At 41.5% G+C, this 17,979-nt stretch overlaps 1 protein-coding gene across 4 annotated transcripts in view; it reads left to right on the top strand.

Annotated features, from left to right (window-relative positions):
- The window catches only part of AKAP13 (A-kinase anchoring protein 13), a 224,436-nt gene that overhangs the window by 10,937 nt on the left and 195,520 nt on the right, over positions 1-17,979 (top strand). For all 4 annotated transcript variants that reach the window (XM_063345530.1, XM_063345532.1, XM_063345533.1 and 1 more), the window contains one exon: positions 10,006-10,060. The gene's annotated coding sequence lies outside the window, so the exon portion shown is untranslated. Of the gene's footprint in view, positions 1-10,005; positions 10,061-17,979 lie in introns of those variants that run through there.

Here is a 17,979-nt window from a genome sequence, read left to right as displayed (position 1 = left end):
TGTTTAAAAGTCATGCTGGTGAATGTTTTCCAGCTTTGTGTCTCTGGAAACTGATGTAGTCTCTTTCTCTGCGAACTAAGGAAGATTTCATGGTTACGTTCCCTGCCTTTCTTCTGGGTGTGGGGGAGTGATGGAGATAATGTTCTTCTGGATGTCTGTCCCTTGGTACATCAGCTGGCCTTCTTTTCCATGGATGTTTGGTTTCCTCTTATAATCCTTTAGGAACTAATTTGAAATTGCCAGATTTATGTTTTTAAATAATGTGGTCTCCAAGGGAAGTTGTGATCAGCCTTTATTTGATGTTATTACTGTTCTATGTTGATTTTCCAACTACCCTTCAAATATATATTTAAGAAGTAAGGCAGAACTTCAGGTTTGTGTGTTGTTTTTTTTTTTTTTTCTTTTGAATCTGTTCGCCCTGCCATGAAATAAAACCTATTTACACGTTGATGAATAGTGGCTAGGAAGCCTGTCTGGTTCTGCAACGGGATCCATAAATAGCATTAGTGTCTGGTTTACTTCGGGAAGGAAGGTGTCCCGTTGTGGCGGTAGCGGGAGGGGAGCCTTGCACTCACTGGCAGTACAGTTTCCCTGTCTGGGCAATGTTCACCAGCACGACACTTTCAAAGAAACATGATACAGAGTGTGTAGCTTAAATATTAAAAGTGCGGAACCCCTTTAAAAGCTCAAGCAAGCACTGACTTTAATAGAACTGGGTTATATTGACCTTTTTATTTCTCTATACCTCTTCTGTGGGCTCAGAAAGGGCTTTGTGGATCATAACGCTGGTGTGAAAAAATTGCTTTTCCCATCACCCTTCCTATCTCTTCCCACAGGGAACACCTCGGGACAGGCGGAGTGCCTCGTCGCATGCGGTCGGTGTATAATGCTCCAGTGTGTTCGGGTGGATGGGACCGTGCTTGGAGTAGCTGTTCTAGTTGCCAGACTGGATCTGGCAACTAATTCTCAAACCTGTTGGGTCTCAGGATTGAGGTTTGGATGAATGCCTCTGAAACGCACTCTCCCAACGATTTCAAAGGATATTTTTTTGAGCCAAGAGCGCCAGGTTTGGCCTTTGGACCATTTGGTTTGTGGCAGGGTTGCTGAGGGAGAAGCTGTCCTCTGTGCTAGATCAGGAATAGGTTTATTCTGGAAAAGGGAAGGAGAAGGTTCACATGGTACGGAGACAGCGCAGATAACCATCCCTGATGCCCCAGAAGCAAGCATATGCGCACAACCTCTTGCAAAATGGCAATAGCAGGTAATTAGCTCAAGGCCATCCTGTGAACTAATGAGGCTTAGGATGCCGGTGTCCCGTTTGGATGACAGTGGGCAAAATGAAACAAGGCAAAGTTTCATAATTGGACTAAAAAAAGCTTTTAATTTTTGCCCCTTTGATGAAGGTGGTGGTGAAATGCTCCCCTGCTGTGCTGTATCTTTTTTTTTTTTTTTTTTTTTTTTCTCCTTATAAACTGCCTGTGGCATGGTCATTACTGGATGTTGTGAAATGTAAATAACGCCAAGGTAGTGAACTCGGCATTCCCGGCTCCTTGGCAGTGTTCGTGAATGGAAACATCTGTCCGAGTCCTCTCCGGTTTGCTTCCCTCACACAGCTGCCCGCTTTAAGCACGGCTCTGTGCGGGGCCATACGTGCTGCCGAGTCCTGTAAACCCTCGCCTTAACTTTTGCATGTGTACACTGAACAAAATGGAGGAAAATCTAGAGGCTAAAATGTGTAATTAATTTTCCTCCCCCCGTGTGAGGATTTTAGTGCAAGTCGTTAAAATAGCTGGTGTTCTTGCGCCAGCCTGCGGCTGCAAGACCCGGTGTAGGATGGACCTGATCTCTTGGCAGAGTCCGGCTCTTCTCCTGCTGCATCTTGCTTGGATTTCCCTCTCAAATCCCAGCCCCTCGCTTGGCAAATACGTAAATATTCCCCGTCTCTCCTATTCAGATTATACAAATCAGCTCTGGCAGGGCGTAAGCCTCACTTGGAAGGACGTGTTGGTTTTCAGGCTTGGAGGTGGGGGATAAAAGTTGAACTGCTTTTACATGAAACCACGGCTCAAAGAGGAGTGGGAGCCAAGGGAACGACGCAAAACGGCAGCAGCAAGTGCAGAAAGGAGGAGAGGCAACCACCCCGATAATTCACTTGTGTTTTTTGCCTTGAGCTTGAGATCTCATTTGCTTTTTACTAAGTGGGTATTTAAAAAAACAAAACAAAAAACAAACCCAGACAAAAACCAAAGCATAACCCCAAAACCTAAGAAACCATGCAAATAATGCAGGAAATACGTAATGAACATTTCACGATTGGGACAGATAGTAACCTGGGCTTCAGAGCTTTGGGTCGGCTACAGGATGTAAATACTGCTTTTGTGCTGACGTGGGTGAGTGGTGTGTACCCGCAGCATTGGCAGTTTTGACTCTCATGGAGACTCTGTAAACTTTAGACAAGGCTTTAAATTCTTTTTCATTTAAACTAGAAAAATTGTTATGACTTCGGTCACATTAGTGGAACTCGAAATTGAGATGATGTCTTTTCAAGGTGTTTTCTTTTTACTTTTCTGCTGGAGAGGAGAAGGAATGGAATGCTTTTTTTCCTTTTTAAAGGTAGAAATATCAGCCATTTTCCTGTCTTTTCCCACCCCTCGTGTGTGTGTGGTGAAAGAGAAATATCAGTTTTTAAGCCAGGTCAAAAATCTTTCTAGTACGTAGCATCTGTTTAAAGTGAGACTGCATAGCCAGGTTTTGATAGGCTAGGAATGTATTAAGTGAATTAAAACAACTGTCTGTGATGCCTTTATGAAAATGCTTTTGCATGTTTTTAAAGCTTTCAGTGATTTTTCTTTTGCTGTCAAAAAATTGTTTCTCTAAGGGAGATCTTAACTTTGCTAGCCAGAGAACAATTCTCCATGCAATATATCCAGTTCTGAAAAAAAGTGGTTAGTTCTTAACATAAATTACATACTCAGAATTTACTAAGATTAAAATTACAGTGAAGACAGGCTAATAAGGGTTTTACTCCGCTTAGGAATTTGACTTAAAGCCTGCATTGGAGCCTGAAGTTGAATTTGAGCTGCCAGTTCAGTTGAAGTGTAAAATGCCTCCCTGTCTCGATTGGAGTAAGCTAATGCAGACTTCTAACTGAATTAAATTTTTTTTTTTCTCCTTTTCATTGGACAGATTTACAAAGAATTATTCTGATGATTTTCTTTTCCCCTCTGAGTCATTCCAAAAGCAAACCCAAAGCATCACTGCATAAAGGAGTAGGGGGGTTGCTTCTGCTCTCTCTCTAGTGTCTCTTCAGGATTTCCAGCTCTGTTAATAGTTGCTCAAGGCAAAGGTACACTAGTAGTATGTGATGAACAGGAAGTCTGCAAATAGCCGTGGTATTTTGCCATAATTACATTTGCAGTGATGCAGGTGTTCAGTCTTACCCAGAGTCAGGAAAACCAGTGCTTCAAATAGATAGATTTGTAAGAACAGGCAGATGAGGAGGTGGGGTGTACATTTGAAGGAAAGTACAGCAGCAAAGCTGAATTTAAGGGGTTTAAAAAAAAAAATAAAAAGAGGTTTCAGGAGGTGTGTTGCTGGTGGCACTGCTGTTATGGCTTGGCTTTGCAACAGCAAATCTGAATCCCCGTTTCTTCAGAAATGGCAAGTTATCTTCCTTTAGATATTTTTTTTTCTTTTGTTTTTGGATGGTTTATGGTGGTCTTAGGTTGATGTGCTGCTGGTTCTGCTCAGGGCAGGCTCCCGCTGTTGTCCTGGGGCTCGGTGTTATTTGTTAATGTGGTAGTTTTGGCTCATGCTTCTCGCCCCCAAACCTGTCTTTTACCTCATGTGATGCAAAAACCCTGTTCTTGGTGGTTCTGGTGAACGGAGCAGCTGGTTAGTGATGCCCCACTTCTCCTCCAGACAGTGAGAGTGTTAAAACACTTCATTAATACTTAACTTGAGTGCACTCAATGAGATGCTGAAGGAAATGAAATACTGTCATTAAAGTAATGCTGTCAGAAATGCCTGAAACCAGCTATACTGGGAGACTGACTCATCCTGCCCTTGCCCTGGGAACACGGTTGGATGCAGTGGGAGGGTATCCGAGTTTTTTTTCCCCAACTTTATGACCTTGTATCACGAGCCCACGAGTTTATTTGGGAACAGACTAGTGCAGGAGAGAAGACGATACGCAAATGGGAATGCTTCTGTGGGTGATGCTCATAGCTGAAATGCTCTTGGGGTAGTTATTTTGAGAGGAAACCTTGGCTCATGTTCATTGAGCTGAACCACCAAGAGCAGCCTGTGGTGGAGAAGAAAAAGGGATGGGGAGAAAGGAAGCAGGTGGTACGAGGATGCGTGTACCAGAGAAGTGGAGCACCACTCATGTTATCTCTTCTTTGAAGTCCCCTGCTTTTCGTCCCACTAGAGATGGTCATTATTCCAAGTGGGCTCTGAGGTTTGGAAAAAAAAAATAAAAATTGGTACTGCAAGGAGCAAGTATGCGGAAAATTGCTGTGTTGTACATAAACTTAGTATGAAAGTTTATAGCTGAGATGCATGTTGATGTCTTCAGTTGAGTTTGGCTCTGAAGCTTTGGGGGGCATAGCAAAATACTTGTGTGGCAGCCCGCGCGGGATGGTATAAAAATAAATAAATACATATAAAAGATTGTCCTGATCTTGCTTAGTACTGTTCTCTTGCGCTTCTCTCAACTCTGGATGTTCTTGAAGAAATCGTTCTTGCTTAGCATGAAAAGCATTACTTAGACTATTTAGACAGAAATGGTGCTGCCTCTCCAGAAGGGAATATTAGTATAAATATTGAAAGTGTCCAGTTAATCCGGCAGGATTGTGAACCAATGCACGAAACCGTGCCTGTGTGCATTTACGACTGTAATTATGAATGGCTTGCGCTGTGAGACAGTGATAGCTTCAATACCACCTTTTTGTTATAAATACAGTGTCTTCTGTGCTATTGTTTAAAGACTCCTTTGGAAGCCTGATTTAGTAGTGGAGCTGAGTGAATAATTCAAAAATTTTTTTATCAAGTACTTGTTTAAATTCTTAAATGAGCTCACCATAACCTTTTTATGCACCCCTCCTGCATGTGTCATACAAATATTAGAATAATTGAGTTTTACTAGTGCAAATGTTTCTGTGAAGCAAATTTTTAGAGCTTGATGTATGACTGTTTATGGAAAGGGGAATGTTAAAATCTCACACACCAATGTCTATGCCAGAAAGTTACACTCGCTTAACTTAGGAAAAGGGTGGGGGACGGGACCCTCGGCTTCGTTTGAGCAAGTCTGTCTAAGCTCGTTTGTCAGATTGACTCGTATGCAGTTTGAAAACTGAAACACATGTATTTAAAGGAATTTCAGATGTATCTCTTTTCCAGGCCATCCTACGAACAGTAGCGGTTCTTATTTTAAAATATTTGCTTTTTTTCAGATAAGTACTGTTTCTGACTCTCTTTTTTTCCTTCCCCCTTTACATGAGAGGAAGCAGCACATTCAAGACGCGTCTGCTTAGTGTCACTGAGTAGCTTAGCACAGGGATGCAGACCAGAGAAAGTCCGCAGTCATCTTCCAGGTTTGGTCTTCCCTTGGCTTGAAGTCCAGTTCTGGCTGGAGGAGAGCCTTGCAGACAGGTAATTAGGGTGGATTTAGCATGGCTACTCACATGTATTAATGTTTGCAGACTTGGTGGTAAATTCTCATCAGTATTAAAGTCACTTTTGAGTACTGACAATCTTTGCAGGGCTTTTATTTGCCTTTTAACAAGGATGTCTAGAGAATCGGCACGCATTTGTCCTTTGCTTCTGAAGAGAAGACTTAAAAATTGAAAGCCAGCTCAAGAAGCAGGGGTTGAGGATTAGGTAAGCAGCTGGGCGATGCTGTATTCTCAGTGGAGAATTGTTGCTTAATTGGTTACAAGAATTTAGTAGAGGCTGTTCATTCTGTTTGCACACAAACCTTCTCCTGTGCATGCTCTGGCAGCCCTCTAATCTTTCTGGCACTGCTAAGCGTGTGCTGCAGCTTCACTCGGAGGATGAGATGGAAAACCCGTGCTCTTTCAAAGTCATCAGGAGTTTGCAGAATCTTAATTGCATTTATTGGCTTTGCTCTCTGATTTTTCTTTCTTTTTAAATTTCTTTTCCAACTTTCATCTCTGAGCTCTGATAGAACCTTCTTTAACTGTCTAAACGTGGTTACTGCAGAACTGCCCAGGAATGTGCTGAAGTCCAGTCGCTGGTAAGCGTCCGTGCCACGTGTCCCTCGCGATGAATGCAGAAATCTGGAATTGCAGGCTTGTGTTGCGAAGCAGATTCTTGGAGTGACAGAGAAACTACTATTGAAATCTTCTGTTGCCTTCAGTCACAACTATTCCAAGTGTAACTTCTAGCAGTACAGAGGCTAGAAACTAGGCATTTGCGTATCCGTAGCCAGGATTTTGAAGGAGGCGGAAAAACCTAACATGATCTTTAGAAGTAGGAACTTTTGGGTTTTGGGGTTATAACAAAAACCAAAACCAAACAAAACCCATAAACCCCAAACCCCAGCATCATCACAGCAAGCAACACTGAATTTGCAGAAGATGGGCACTGAAATGTAAGAGCCAAGTAAACCTGTTCTTCTCTGGCTTTCCTGAAACTCTCATGTGTGTAAAGTCATATTTTAATTGAACAAAATTAGTTGTATCCGGCTCCGTAACAGTGGGCATTGGCCTGTTGTTGTTATAGTGCGTAAACTTGGAGGGCGGGACTGTTCAGACTTAGTTTGACTCCCTCACATCAGCTGGAGCATCTGGTGCAGTTGGGGCTTTATTGAGTTGAAAAGAGTTGACTGAGGAACATCTAGTCCTTGCCTCTTCATTTCCATGCAATGCGGTTTCCATGCGTTGATACTGATTTCCAATGACTGTCAATGATTCATCAGCTGTAACTTGCCAGTGTGGGTTCCTCAGACTTGAAAACAAATGGGAAGGTTTGGATGCACTTTCCTCACTTGTTTTTAATTAAATATTGGTGCAACGAGTTGTTTTGTGACAAGAAAGACTCAATGATCTTACAAAACATGCAGAACAAGCAGGCTGTGTCTTGTCCCATTACGACATTCCCACCATAGGAAACACCCTTTACGCTTTGATAAACTTGGCCTTAAGAGTGCTAAACTGCAAATTAAGTATACATACAACTGCTTTTTGTGCATTGTAGACTTATAACAATAGGTTGTCTCTTCAGCCGTTGCGCTGCAAAGCAGGTGTGAAGATAGGTGAGCAACGTTACCTTTATTTACTATATGCGGAATCTGAGACTTGGCAACTTTTTCTGAAATACCCACTAAATCTGAGCGTGTGCCAACTGAGCTGCTGTAGTTTACGATTGAAGTCGGTGATTGCGACAGGCAAGATCTCCGCTGCAGCAGAAAGTGAGGAGAGCGAGTGCCAGCCGAGCTTTGCCTGGAGTGATATGGCTGAAGAGATGCAGGCTGGCCGCAGAATAGAAAGCGACTGTTGTCTCCTGGTTCCCTAATTCTCTGCTCAATTACCGAGAAGAAATTACGTGACGCTGAGCAAACTGAAGTGTCTGTACAGTTTGTGCTGAAGTTTTGTATAAAGTTAATAATAACCTAAAGGAGAAACTGGATCAAGATAAGCTCTGGATTTTGTTGTAGCTCTTTGCTTTTTGGTTGCATCTTGGCATTCGGCAAAGCAGGAGGTAATTTGTCAGTCTTTGACAGCCTTGTCTCTATTTACGTAAGTATCTTTGATACTTCACCTTCCACGTGACGACCTGTGGACCATCTCTGTTGGGTCTTCATGCTGTTCTAGGTTTAGTTATTCCCTCTTCCTGCCTGGTAGAGATTTGCACTCCATTCCTGTGTGATTCAAACTGGTGCCTCTTCAAAAATGCATCACCTTGTCTTTTAAGTCTTCCTGTCCATATAATTTTATTCTTTTATTATTTTTGCTCATATTGATTTCATTTAGCATTGTCAGAGGGGAAAACAGTTAACGACTTGACGTGTATGTGCACTGGATGGAGTAATGAAGAAGTATAACTGAGTTGTTTTCTTCCTTTAAAAGCTGCATACTATTTTCTGCTCTGGGTGTTTTGATTCTTGTTTATTTTGCTAATTCATTCGGAGAAGAATAGTCTGGGAGAGGGGAAGGAAGAGGCAGGGTTTACCCCTGCAACCATCATTGTTAGCCCTAACTTTTGGTAGAGCTTTGCTGCTTTGGCTCGACCTTTTTTAAACTTGAGAAATGTGCTTTTGTTTGTATTTCCCTCTTGTTACATTTTAAAGCTATTTTAACTATACCAGATTGAACATTAATAGGGGGAATGTTTTTCAGAGTCTTGATAGAGTTTCCAGGCAGCTTTTCATCCGCCAAGTACTATACCGGGCTTTTGGCGGTGGGGTTTTGCTTGGTTAGCTCTAAGAATCTGCAAAGCAACTGTTCAAACTTGCTGACACATGTTAAGTAAAGTGGAAATCACCATCCTACTCCGCTGAAGTCTGAGTGCTCATGTCGGCAATAAGAACAGGATCTGACCCTGAAAATTATACGTGAACTGTCTTAATCTGGAGAGCATTTCTAGGCAGTGTCTTCCCTCTGACTCTGGCTAGTTTATCCTTTTGGTCTTGGGTATTATGGTGTGTTGGTTTTGGTTTTTCTTAAATATTTGCTCAGTCTCTTAAAAAATATCCCTCATCCATGTGTTTTTTGAATTACTCAACCATGTGTGCGTATTGGGTGATGCCAATTTAAGACTAAAATCTCAATTCTGTAGTTGAGTATCAGGAGAGGTAACGCCTAGTTCTAACAATAATGCTGTTGGTATAATGCTTATTTGTAAGAAATCCATCATCTTCCAGCTCCTTCCTCCAACGCTCCACTTTGCAGCTTTGGAGCAGCTGTAATCGGCCTGTACAGCTTCCCTTCCTCCTCTCATGAATAAATCCAACTACCTTATCTTCTCTATCGGAAAGTCTTCCCTGGTTTTAACAGCCTCTCGAGGAGCGTATAAAAGGGGCTTTCACTGGCTAACAGGAAGCGAAATGAATAGAGGAACTTTTGATAATGGCCTGTCTGTCTGAGCGGAGGATCAGCCCGACTAAATTGTACCAGATTAGTGAATGATAGTGCTTCAGCCGGGGCCAGAATTAAAAGTTTTTAATCTTGGAACAAGCAGTGACTTCTTCCTCTTAAACAGTGATCAACTCCCTCTTTGATTTGGAGGCTTGCAGTCATCCATATTCAGTTAGTTTGGGTCATTGTTTGGTTTTTTGGTTTTTTTTTTTGTCCGCATTCATGAGTCTTAACAAGCCTTGAGTGCTTTTTTTTTGGTAGCGATGATTTCGGTAAGACCTGTTGTAGCCATGTGCCATTTCTGCCAGTAATTTGCACTGTGCTTTGGATTTTTGTTCCCATAATGAGCCTTGTATATCACAGGTTTCTTGATATCGACCCATGTTGTGCTGCCTCGCAGTCTTTTGGAATTATCCCTTGGGTGGTTTGGATATTTTTTTAATAAGCAACACTTTTGGCTCATGCCACCTTTAGCCTTACTGGGGTGGGTGATTCCTCCTCGCTTCCCACCCCGCAACTTGGTCCAGGCTTTCTAATAATCCAGCTCCAGGGGAATGACAAATGATTGAAAATCTAAACGGGGCAGCTTAGCTAATTGCCTTAGGCCTGACTCGTCTGCTGGATAACACTGGTTTTATTGCAGTCCAACGTGATTGACATCTGAGGAATTGCACTGGTGTAATACTGGCGACTGGAAAATCTGCCCTGTTGTTTCTGATATGTTTGCTGCCTGAGGAGCACCTTTTGGTTACAAATAGCTATCTGAAATGCAACTGATGGAGTGAATGTACCTTTTCTTTAAATCACTGACTTTTCATTCCCCCCACACCCCCTGGAAAAAAACCAGTGAGTGAGAGTATTATCCTATTTACTGAAACTTTGCCTTTTTCTGTGTTTTTTTTTTCAGGCCTTTTTTCTTGGATTTTAGTACTGGAAAACTCTCTAATGACAACTTTGCTTAGGTAAGTGAAGCAAGATTTTTTTTTTTTGTGGTTTTTTTAGAATCACTTCCCCTATCTTAACTTCTGCATGTTGTGTTGTAACTGTGAGCTGCCAGCCAGCTGTGCTGCGTGTGCTGTGGTTAAGATGTAGTAAACAAAAGTAGGGGTAATGCCTGTAGTATGACATAAGGACCTCATTTATTAATTTAATCAAATGAAGTGGACGTGGTGCAGAATAATGAAATACAGCTTTCATCTGCCTGTAAAATTTTTTTTCAAGAGATGCTCTGCATTTATTTTTCTTCTTTCTGGAAAGTAAACTTACTTTGTTGGTATCACTTAATGTCATTTTGTTAGGCAAATGAAGCCTTAATACTTCCAGGTCTGTAGATGGAGATGCTCTTCCTCCATCCCTTTCTCTTCCCCTCAGTAGGTCTAGGCAGGAGTTTCTGACGTGGAGGGTAAATCATAATAAGAATCTTGAAAGTTTTATATTTATTTATTTTTTTTATCTCAAAAGATGTGAGAACCCATGCAAATTTAACACTCCTCTTTTGTCTTCTGAACCCCATCTACACCTCTAAATTCAAGCTGATAAGTGGTAAACAGGATTTACGAGCACATGGTCCTACCTACTTCTAAATACCTTTGCAAACCCAGTTCCTGTGTTGCTTGGGTGATGGGTGGAAGAGCTAAGTGTGCTGCCGTACCATAAACGTACTGTATTTCTCTTTCTCTGTGATGGAGAGAAGATTTGATTGACCTCTGATGGAAGGCAACAAGTTCACCCCCAGCTATGCAACTAATTTGATGTATTAGCTGGAGTTGCTTGTAATCCTGGATGAGGCCAAACAGTGACTGTAGTATTCACATGGGAATATAGTATCCTAGCATCTATGCTGACGAAGATAAAAGTGCTGCTGCTCTTTGAAAAGTGTCTGTGAAAGGGCTTTCTTTTCTCTGTGTTTTCTGCTGCTGGGTCCACAGTGATACCCACCCTCTCTCCCTTTTGATCTCCTTTCAGTGGATGGTCAGCGTGGAAGCTTCTGGTCTCTGTCCCTTGAGATGATGGACCTCGGTGAAATAAAACTGAACCAGTCTTAAACCAGAAGTGTTTTCAGACTGTTGCTCCCTGGCAGTTGTCCCTCTTTGGGGAGGATTCCAGGAGAGTGAATAGGTCTTTAGCTTTAAAAACTCATTTTAGAAAAATGGAAAACTCCAGAGAGGCTCTTGGGTTCCCTTTAGTTTTCCTTCTAGGTAGCTTGTCTGAGTTTATCTGCTGTTCCTTTGCCAAGATGCTGAACTCAAGGTATCTTGTGTAGTGTGGCTTTTGTCTTCTCCAGAAACTGGAAACTGAAACACGAACTGGCTGGTGGCCTCCGAGCTGTGGATGCTCCGCTTTAAGGTGGACTTTCTAGTCCTGACAGATGGTCTGCCTGGCAGTTTGCTGAACTGCAAGCAGGAGTGGACTGTTAAGACAAAGCTAAAGTTGGATGTGCTGGCATCCTGTGCATTTTACTAATTCAGAGAAAAGACCTTAGCAGAGCTATCTCTAGTACATGTCTGAGGTAGCTTATTGCTTGGGATCCAGCAACACATTGCTCATGAGACACACTTGCCCGTCACAGCGTGCTTGCGGTTCCCCCACATCTCCCTCGACTGCTCTGCTCAGTAGCTTAAGGAGTGACTAATTGGCAGCCTGAGGCTGTATTTATTGATGCTGCTGCCTGTCCAGAGAGTGGAGAGGACTCTGCAAACCGGGGAAGTATTTAGGCAGCAGTTTTAAATCCTTTTAACTTTGTATATTAGACACATCTATGAATATATGCAGACCTACCTAATAAATAAGCCAAGGAATGGTAGTTAAGAGGAAAGGATGTAATTAATTCTGTCTTGTACTCTGCTTTAAAGTTGGATCCAGAGCAGTAATGCGTTATGCTGGAAAGGTAAACACTGTCATTATTCAACAGTGAAACGTGTACGAGGATGACACTGTTTTCCTCCTTTTGATTTAATAATTTTTTTTGCAGTGGTTTGAATATCTGAGATGGTCTTTGTTTGGTTTGGTGGAAGCCTGATGAAGCCCTACCCTTTCCGAAGTGCCATTACTCCTTTATTTGAATTGAGTTTTGTATTAGCACTGCTTTGCTGACAGAACGTGCGCTGTTCGAGAACGCTCTTACTGTGTGTGCTGCGGTCGGGGAGCTTGGCTGTAATTCCTGCAGTGTAGTTTGGAGGGGAGGGTATTTCTCTTTCATCAGGTGATCCCTTTTCAACTTGCCACTTTGCACTGTTGACCCAGGTCAAATGCATGTGCAACATAAAAGGAAAAAAAATAATCCTTTTTGTGGAGATACTATTAAAAAGCTGATATGAGTTCTGTTAGCGTGCATCTCTTTTTTTTTTTTTTTTTTTCCTCCCCCTACACAAGAGCACAGAGAAAAGGCCTGACTGTAGCAAATGCAACTTTACGTGGTCCTTCAAGCTTAACATTTTTTTCCCCAGAGTTTTATTTATTTATTTAGTGGGGAGAGGGATATGGGGGAATCCTTAATCGTGTCTTAAAACGTTTAAAGCTGCTGTGAGAATGATATCTTTGCTAAAAGGTATAGTTGTCATGGTAAGAAGTCACATAAAGCAAGGCAGTTAACTTTTCAGCTTGTGATGATAACTGATAATAGGAAAAAATGCAGTTTGAAGCTCCCCCTTGTTATTGCTCATAGCACAGTCTCTCCCCACTCCTTCACACTTCTCGTCTTAGCAAATTTCTTGATGTATAGTTAAGCACACACAGAGGAAAAACAAGCAGAGGCTTTATATACCTATTCCTGTCTTGTATGTGCTCCAGACAACCCAGCCTGAATATCAGATTGTCCATTGTGTTTGCATAAACAAAGATGTGTGTATCTAGAGCGGGTTGGTGGTGTGCAACCCCTCAATGCCTCTTCCTGTGTAGTTTTCTTACAAATTTTGCAGCTCTGGCTCTTCCAGCAGAAGTCTTGGGCAAAAAACGCTCATGGAGAGACCAGTGGAATAGCTGATGCAGCTCAGCAGCCGCCTCCTAAAATAAGTGGTGGAAGGATGCCTGTTTCACTTAGCAATATTTTCTTTGGAAGACGAGCATCTCCTCAGCATGTCCTTGGCTCTCTGTGTCTCCCTAGCAAACTATAGCACTGAATAATCCTTCTTCCACTGTTCCCAGCTCAGTCAGTTTAAAAGTTCCTGGTTAAAAGCAACATGGTAAACTTTATTTCTGTGCGCCTTCAGGGTCTGCCGCTTCTGATTGCAGAAAGCTTGCAAAACTCCCAGGAATTCGGAGAGGAAGGGAGTCCTTCCTTGGTACGGATCCAAAAGAAGTTGCGTGTTGTCAACTTGCACAAGCTCTTTCTTCAAATCATGAAATATTTATTTATTTATTTTTATTTTTTTTTTTAGGGGGAGGGTTCTGATAGAACATTGTTAGCCCTTGGTGGGTGGCACAAAGCACATTGACTGGAGGGGCTATTGTTCTGTGGTTAATGTGCTGTTTATTTTGCAGCCAGTGATCTTTTTATTTTGCTGAGGCAGATGGAGGGATTCCCAGTTCCACAAGCATAACCCTGGGAGAGATTAGTTGGTTTTAGGTTTCACCACTTGGATGATGAGGTTAGCCTGAGACAGAGATGCATCCCTCTGTATGGAAATGGTCTTGGCCCAGATCTTGTCTAGCAATGTAAAGCCTGAGAAAGGACCAAGAGGTCAGCTTCAGCTTCTTAAGGAATGCAGTGTATGTTCATTCTGTGGCATGTGTGGACTGCTGCTTTTTTCTATTTCAAAAAGTGTAAAAAAAAATTACTTCAACCTCACGTGTAATTTTTTAGAAGTGCTCTAATTAGAGCTACAATTAGCTCTAAAGTAGAGCCTACTTTACAGCTATGTAAATAAATACTTATATCAGTGATACTGAAGCCCTAATGATAAAGAATCCTATGAGTTTTTTCATAGCTATGCAGCAAAGAATATTTTTCCCAGCCTCTGCCTCTTAGCACCTTTCCTCCGCTTTACCTTTCTCCCTGTTCCTGAGCAAAGCAGCATCTTCAATCTTCAGACATCAGGTTGGTTGTTTTTTTTTTTTTTTGCATCTATAGCAGTCTTAAAAAATTACTCTGAGGTTCCCCTAATACTTGTTACAGAAGTGAGCTCTTCTGCTCATGTCAGTTAAAGGTCTGACATTTTTTTTTGATGGTGTCTAGAAAACTGAAGCCCTGAAACAAGCTAAAATGAACAGAAGCTTGTTTCCTCTTTGCTCACATGGGCACTTATTCACTTCCCCATCTGCTTTGACTTTGAAGATTGCTGAGGTTCTTCCTCTGTCTGACCCGCTTGGCATAAACTAGAGCAGATTATCGTACTTCAATAGCCAAGTTTATAGGGCTTCAGCTTATTCGTAAATAATCCTTGGAGTTTTGAGTGCTGCCTTTCTCCTTCTTTCCCCTTCAAAACTGACTTGCTGTCGTTCGTGTACGCATTGGGGAAATGCTTTTTCAGCCTATACATAGAGGGGAGAGTTGGTGCAGTCACTAGGCAAGAAGGCACATAAAGTGTGCTGAGGAGATTTCACTAAGTACCCATGATTGTAAGTATTTGTCCTGTGCAATTTCTATTTGTGGTCTTAGCACAAAAGAGCATCAGCTGTAGAGGAGAGCTTTGCTCTGCTAGTCCTTGTACAAGCACAGTTCCAGAGTACAAAATCAGTATTAGACAAAATACAGGACCTGGATACACAGAAACTCTATAGAAACATGTAATTTTTTAATGTACTGAAGAGGACAGGGTGACGTTCTGTCTTTGCTTTCGCACTTGAGTACCTGCAGCAGTTCGCATGTGTGAGTGGTTATTGTAAGGTGTCATTAAGACTCACTTTTAGCTTTACTGAACATGATTTTCTTTTATTCTGAGGTGGGAAGTTGCAGTGTCACTGTGTTTGGGCTGTTGGGTTACAATTGTAATATCTGCAACTCTAATTACTTTGGGTCTCTGCATGCTGGAAGCGACCTTTTCTGCTCTTCCCATACAAATGTGTGCTGTGCCATGAGAGGTTTTGTTGAGTAGCTATCAATAGTAGAAACAGATAGAAGGTGTTATAGGATAGATGGTTAATTCTTCTAATCTGCCTTAATCTTAAAATTATTTTTAAGATTATCTGAAATATAAAAATCTGAAAATTTTCCTGTGAATTTTTGTACATCCCAGTCAAGCGAGTCTAAGGGAAACCAACTTTCATCTAAGTGCTGGGCTTCCTACAGTTACTAAACCTTTGACTTCTGTGTGTTTGTAGATACAAATGAATAATAAGAGTAACAGAATAAATATCTTTGGTTCGGCCTTTACTTAATAAGGGAATGGCTTGAGGTTGTAGTCTTGCTGTCTTTAAACTCTTGTTTCAGCATTTCTCATTGTCGAGAGCGAGCTTGAGTGGCCATTACAGTCCTTCGCTTTTGCCCTGAGTGAACCAAGGTGTAACCTCACATGTGCTTTTTTCTAGTGGCTTCACATTAACCAGGAGCGTATGTATGTCTGGGTTTTGGCTTGCTTTTTCCTTCCTTGATTCTTCTGCATCTTCTAGCCATTTTACTGCTGCCAGAGCACGAGGTGATTTTTAGTTTTCTTTTACTTTTTGTTTGCTGGGCCTGGTGGGCATGTGACATTTCTGGTTGGCTCGGAGGTTCTGCAGGCCATCTTCTCTACTTGAACTTTCAGGCCTTGTGATCTGCACATGCTCCTTCTGGCCTCTTGGTAGCAAGAGATAGCAGCCCTTCATGGAAAGATAGGCTGTAATTTCGTCCTGCTTTGAACATGTGGGATTTAAAGTATTTCCTATTAGATGTACTAGTAGTATAAACAAACTGTTTTGTTTAGTATAAGCCCTTTATCCTGATAGGATTGGAGACGTCTTATAAAGCAGTGACTATAAATTTAAAACTAATATTTGTCATTATTTAAATAAACATAAATCAGGATGGTATACAAAGAACACAGAAGTTCCCAGCCCAGGGACCTGAAAGACAGACCTACTTGGATGTAGGCTGTGTACTTTTGTCCATTTCTATAGTAAATTCAAGGCATTGCACACCTAATTAATATGTTTTTAAATTTGTGTCAATGATAGAATGGATATGTATTGCAATGGACAGAGATTTTAGTTTTAAAGTTACGGAATACACATAGGAGGCATGTAGGATGAGTAGATGGTAAGAATGGCAGATGTTTTGGAGGTCTTCTGGTGCAGCATCTTTGCCATCCTAGTGGGCTTGATACAGAGGACTCCAAATAGAAGCTTTTGAACTGCAAAGGGTAAAATACTGGGTAGCATTTTGTAAAAAGTCTTGTAGAGTGTGGGAGTAGATGAGTAATTCCAAAAACATAACGCTAGAGAGAAGTTTCCATGCCAGGCTGTTAAATTTCATTGCTGTGTTAATTAGAAAGGAAGAAGCCCCTTGGTTTTTATGAAGTTTTCCAACTCAGTTGAAGCTCTATCACATTAGACGCAACAACAAAACAATCAAGCACTTGTCTGGATGGCAGCAGCCTTGTACTTGCAAACTAATTGTATTTTTATGAATCAGTGTTAACTTTTTGAAAAATAAAGCTTAGGACTTGGAAAAAGCAGATACTGATGAACACAGGGAGGGATGGGGAAGAGAATATATTGTTCTTGGTAGTGAGGTGACCTCTGGCACTCTAATTTCACTTACCAAGTAGCTATTATTTTTCATAAATAAAATTTAAAAATTTACCTTTGAGGAACTTCATGTTAGGGGGTGGGAAGAGTTTATAGTGCTTTAAAGGCCTGGGTTCAGCTCGTAATCCAAGAGTGAATTCAGTATGTTCATAGACTGAGGGTGTATGAGCTTTTTAGTTCATTGGGCTTTTCAAAAAATTACTAATTTGCAGATGTGTGAGGGACTGGGGAGGGGGGAAGCCCTTGGTCTAAATGGTGGTAAAATTTAAAACTCATATGGGTATGGCTCTGATCAACATCCATTTCAGTGTTCCCATAAAAAGCTTATGACTTGGCAGGGTTTCAAGGACTGAAAAAAAAAATAATGCTCTGTATACGACATCTTTTATTAATGTTGAAGGAGTAACGTTGCTGTATTTCAGTGTCTGCCACCGCCTAGAGTAAATTCAGTTTGGCTCTTGTAGATTTTGGCTTTTCCTCTGAATAAAACAAGGTCTGACTTCACATCTGCTTTTTCCTAGTAGCCTTGTATTAATTAGGAGTATATATATTTCCAAGTTTTGGCTAGATTTCCTCCTTTTCCTTCCTTAACTCTCCTGTGTTGCAGAGTAAATTCATGATTTTTGACGCTCACTCAGCTGGTACTGTAAAGTCTGTTCGCGTAAACCTTGATGTTAAGCATCACATCCCACTTACTTGCTCTGATGACCTTTTGCCTCCTTTTAAGCTATATGTAAAGGTGAATTTGAAATTAGGCAGCTGAGAAAGTAGTCTGTTAAAATTTGGCAAATGTGGTTGACCTAATAAAAGGAATTTTTTAAAAAAATATTTTTAAGGGAAATCAGTGTTGTAAAACATGAACTTTAAGATGAAATTGCTGAAGATAATCTGTGCAGCTAGGGAAGGCAGCTAAGACAATTCAAGCACAGAATCACAATTTACAACCACATACCGGTGTTACTTCGGTAAGATTACCTCTGCGTTGGGCTTGGCTGGCGATCAAGGAATGTCTTAGGGAGACGGCTGGAGTGGGATCGTTTGCACGGTGCAAAGCATCGGGTCACGCACTGAAACAGGAGTCTGCATCCAAATACTGAACACTGGCCTCTTTTAGCAAGCGCTGTGCAGGCTGGCTGTAGGACACAGCCTGGGTTCTTTGAGGCGGGAGAAGCAGCGTGGGTATGTGACTTCTTAAAAGTAGTTTTTGCTCCCTGAGTTA

This window comes from Chroicocephalus ridibundus, chromosome 9 (assembly GCF_963924245.1).
Source record: "Chroicocephalus ridibundus chromosome 9, bChrRid1.1, whole genome shotgun sequence".
NCBI lineage: Eukaryota > Metazoa > Chordata > Aves > Charadriiformes > Laridae > Chroicocephalus > Chroicocephalus ridibundus.
This window is presented reverse-complemented; position numbering and strand designations above follow the sequence as displayed.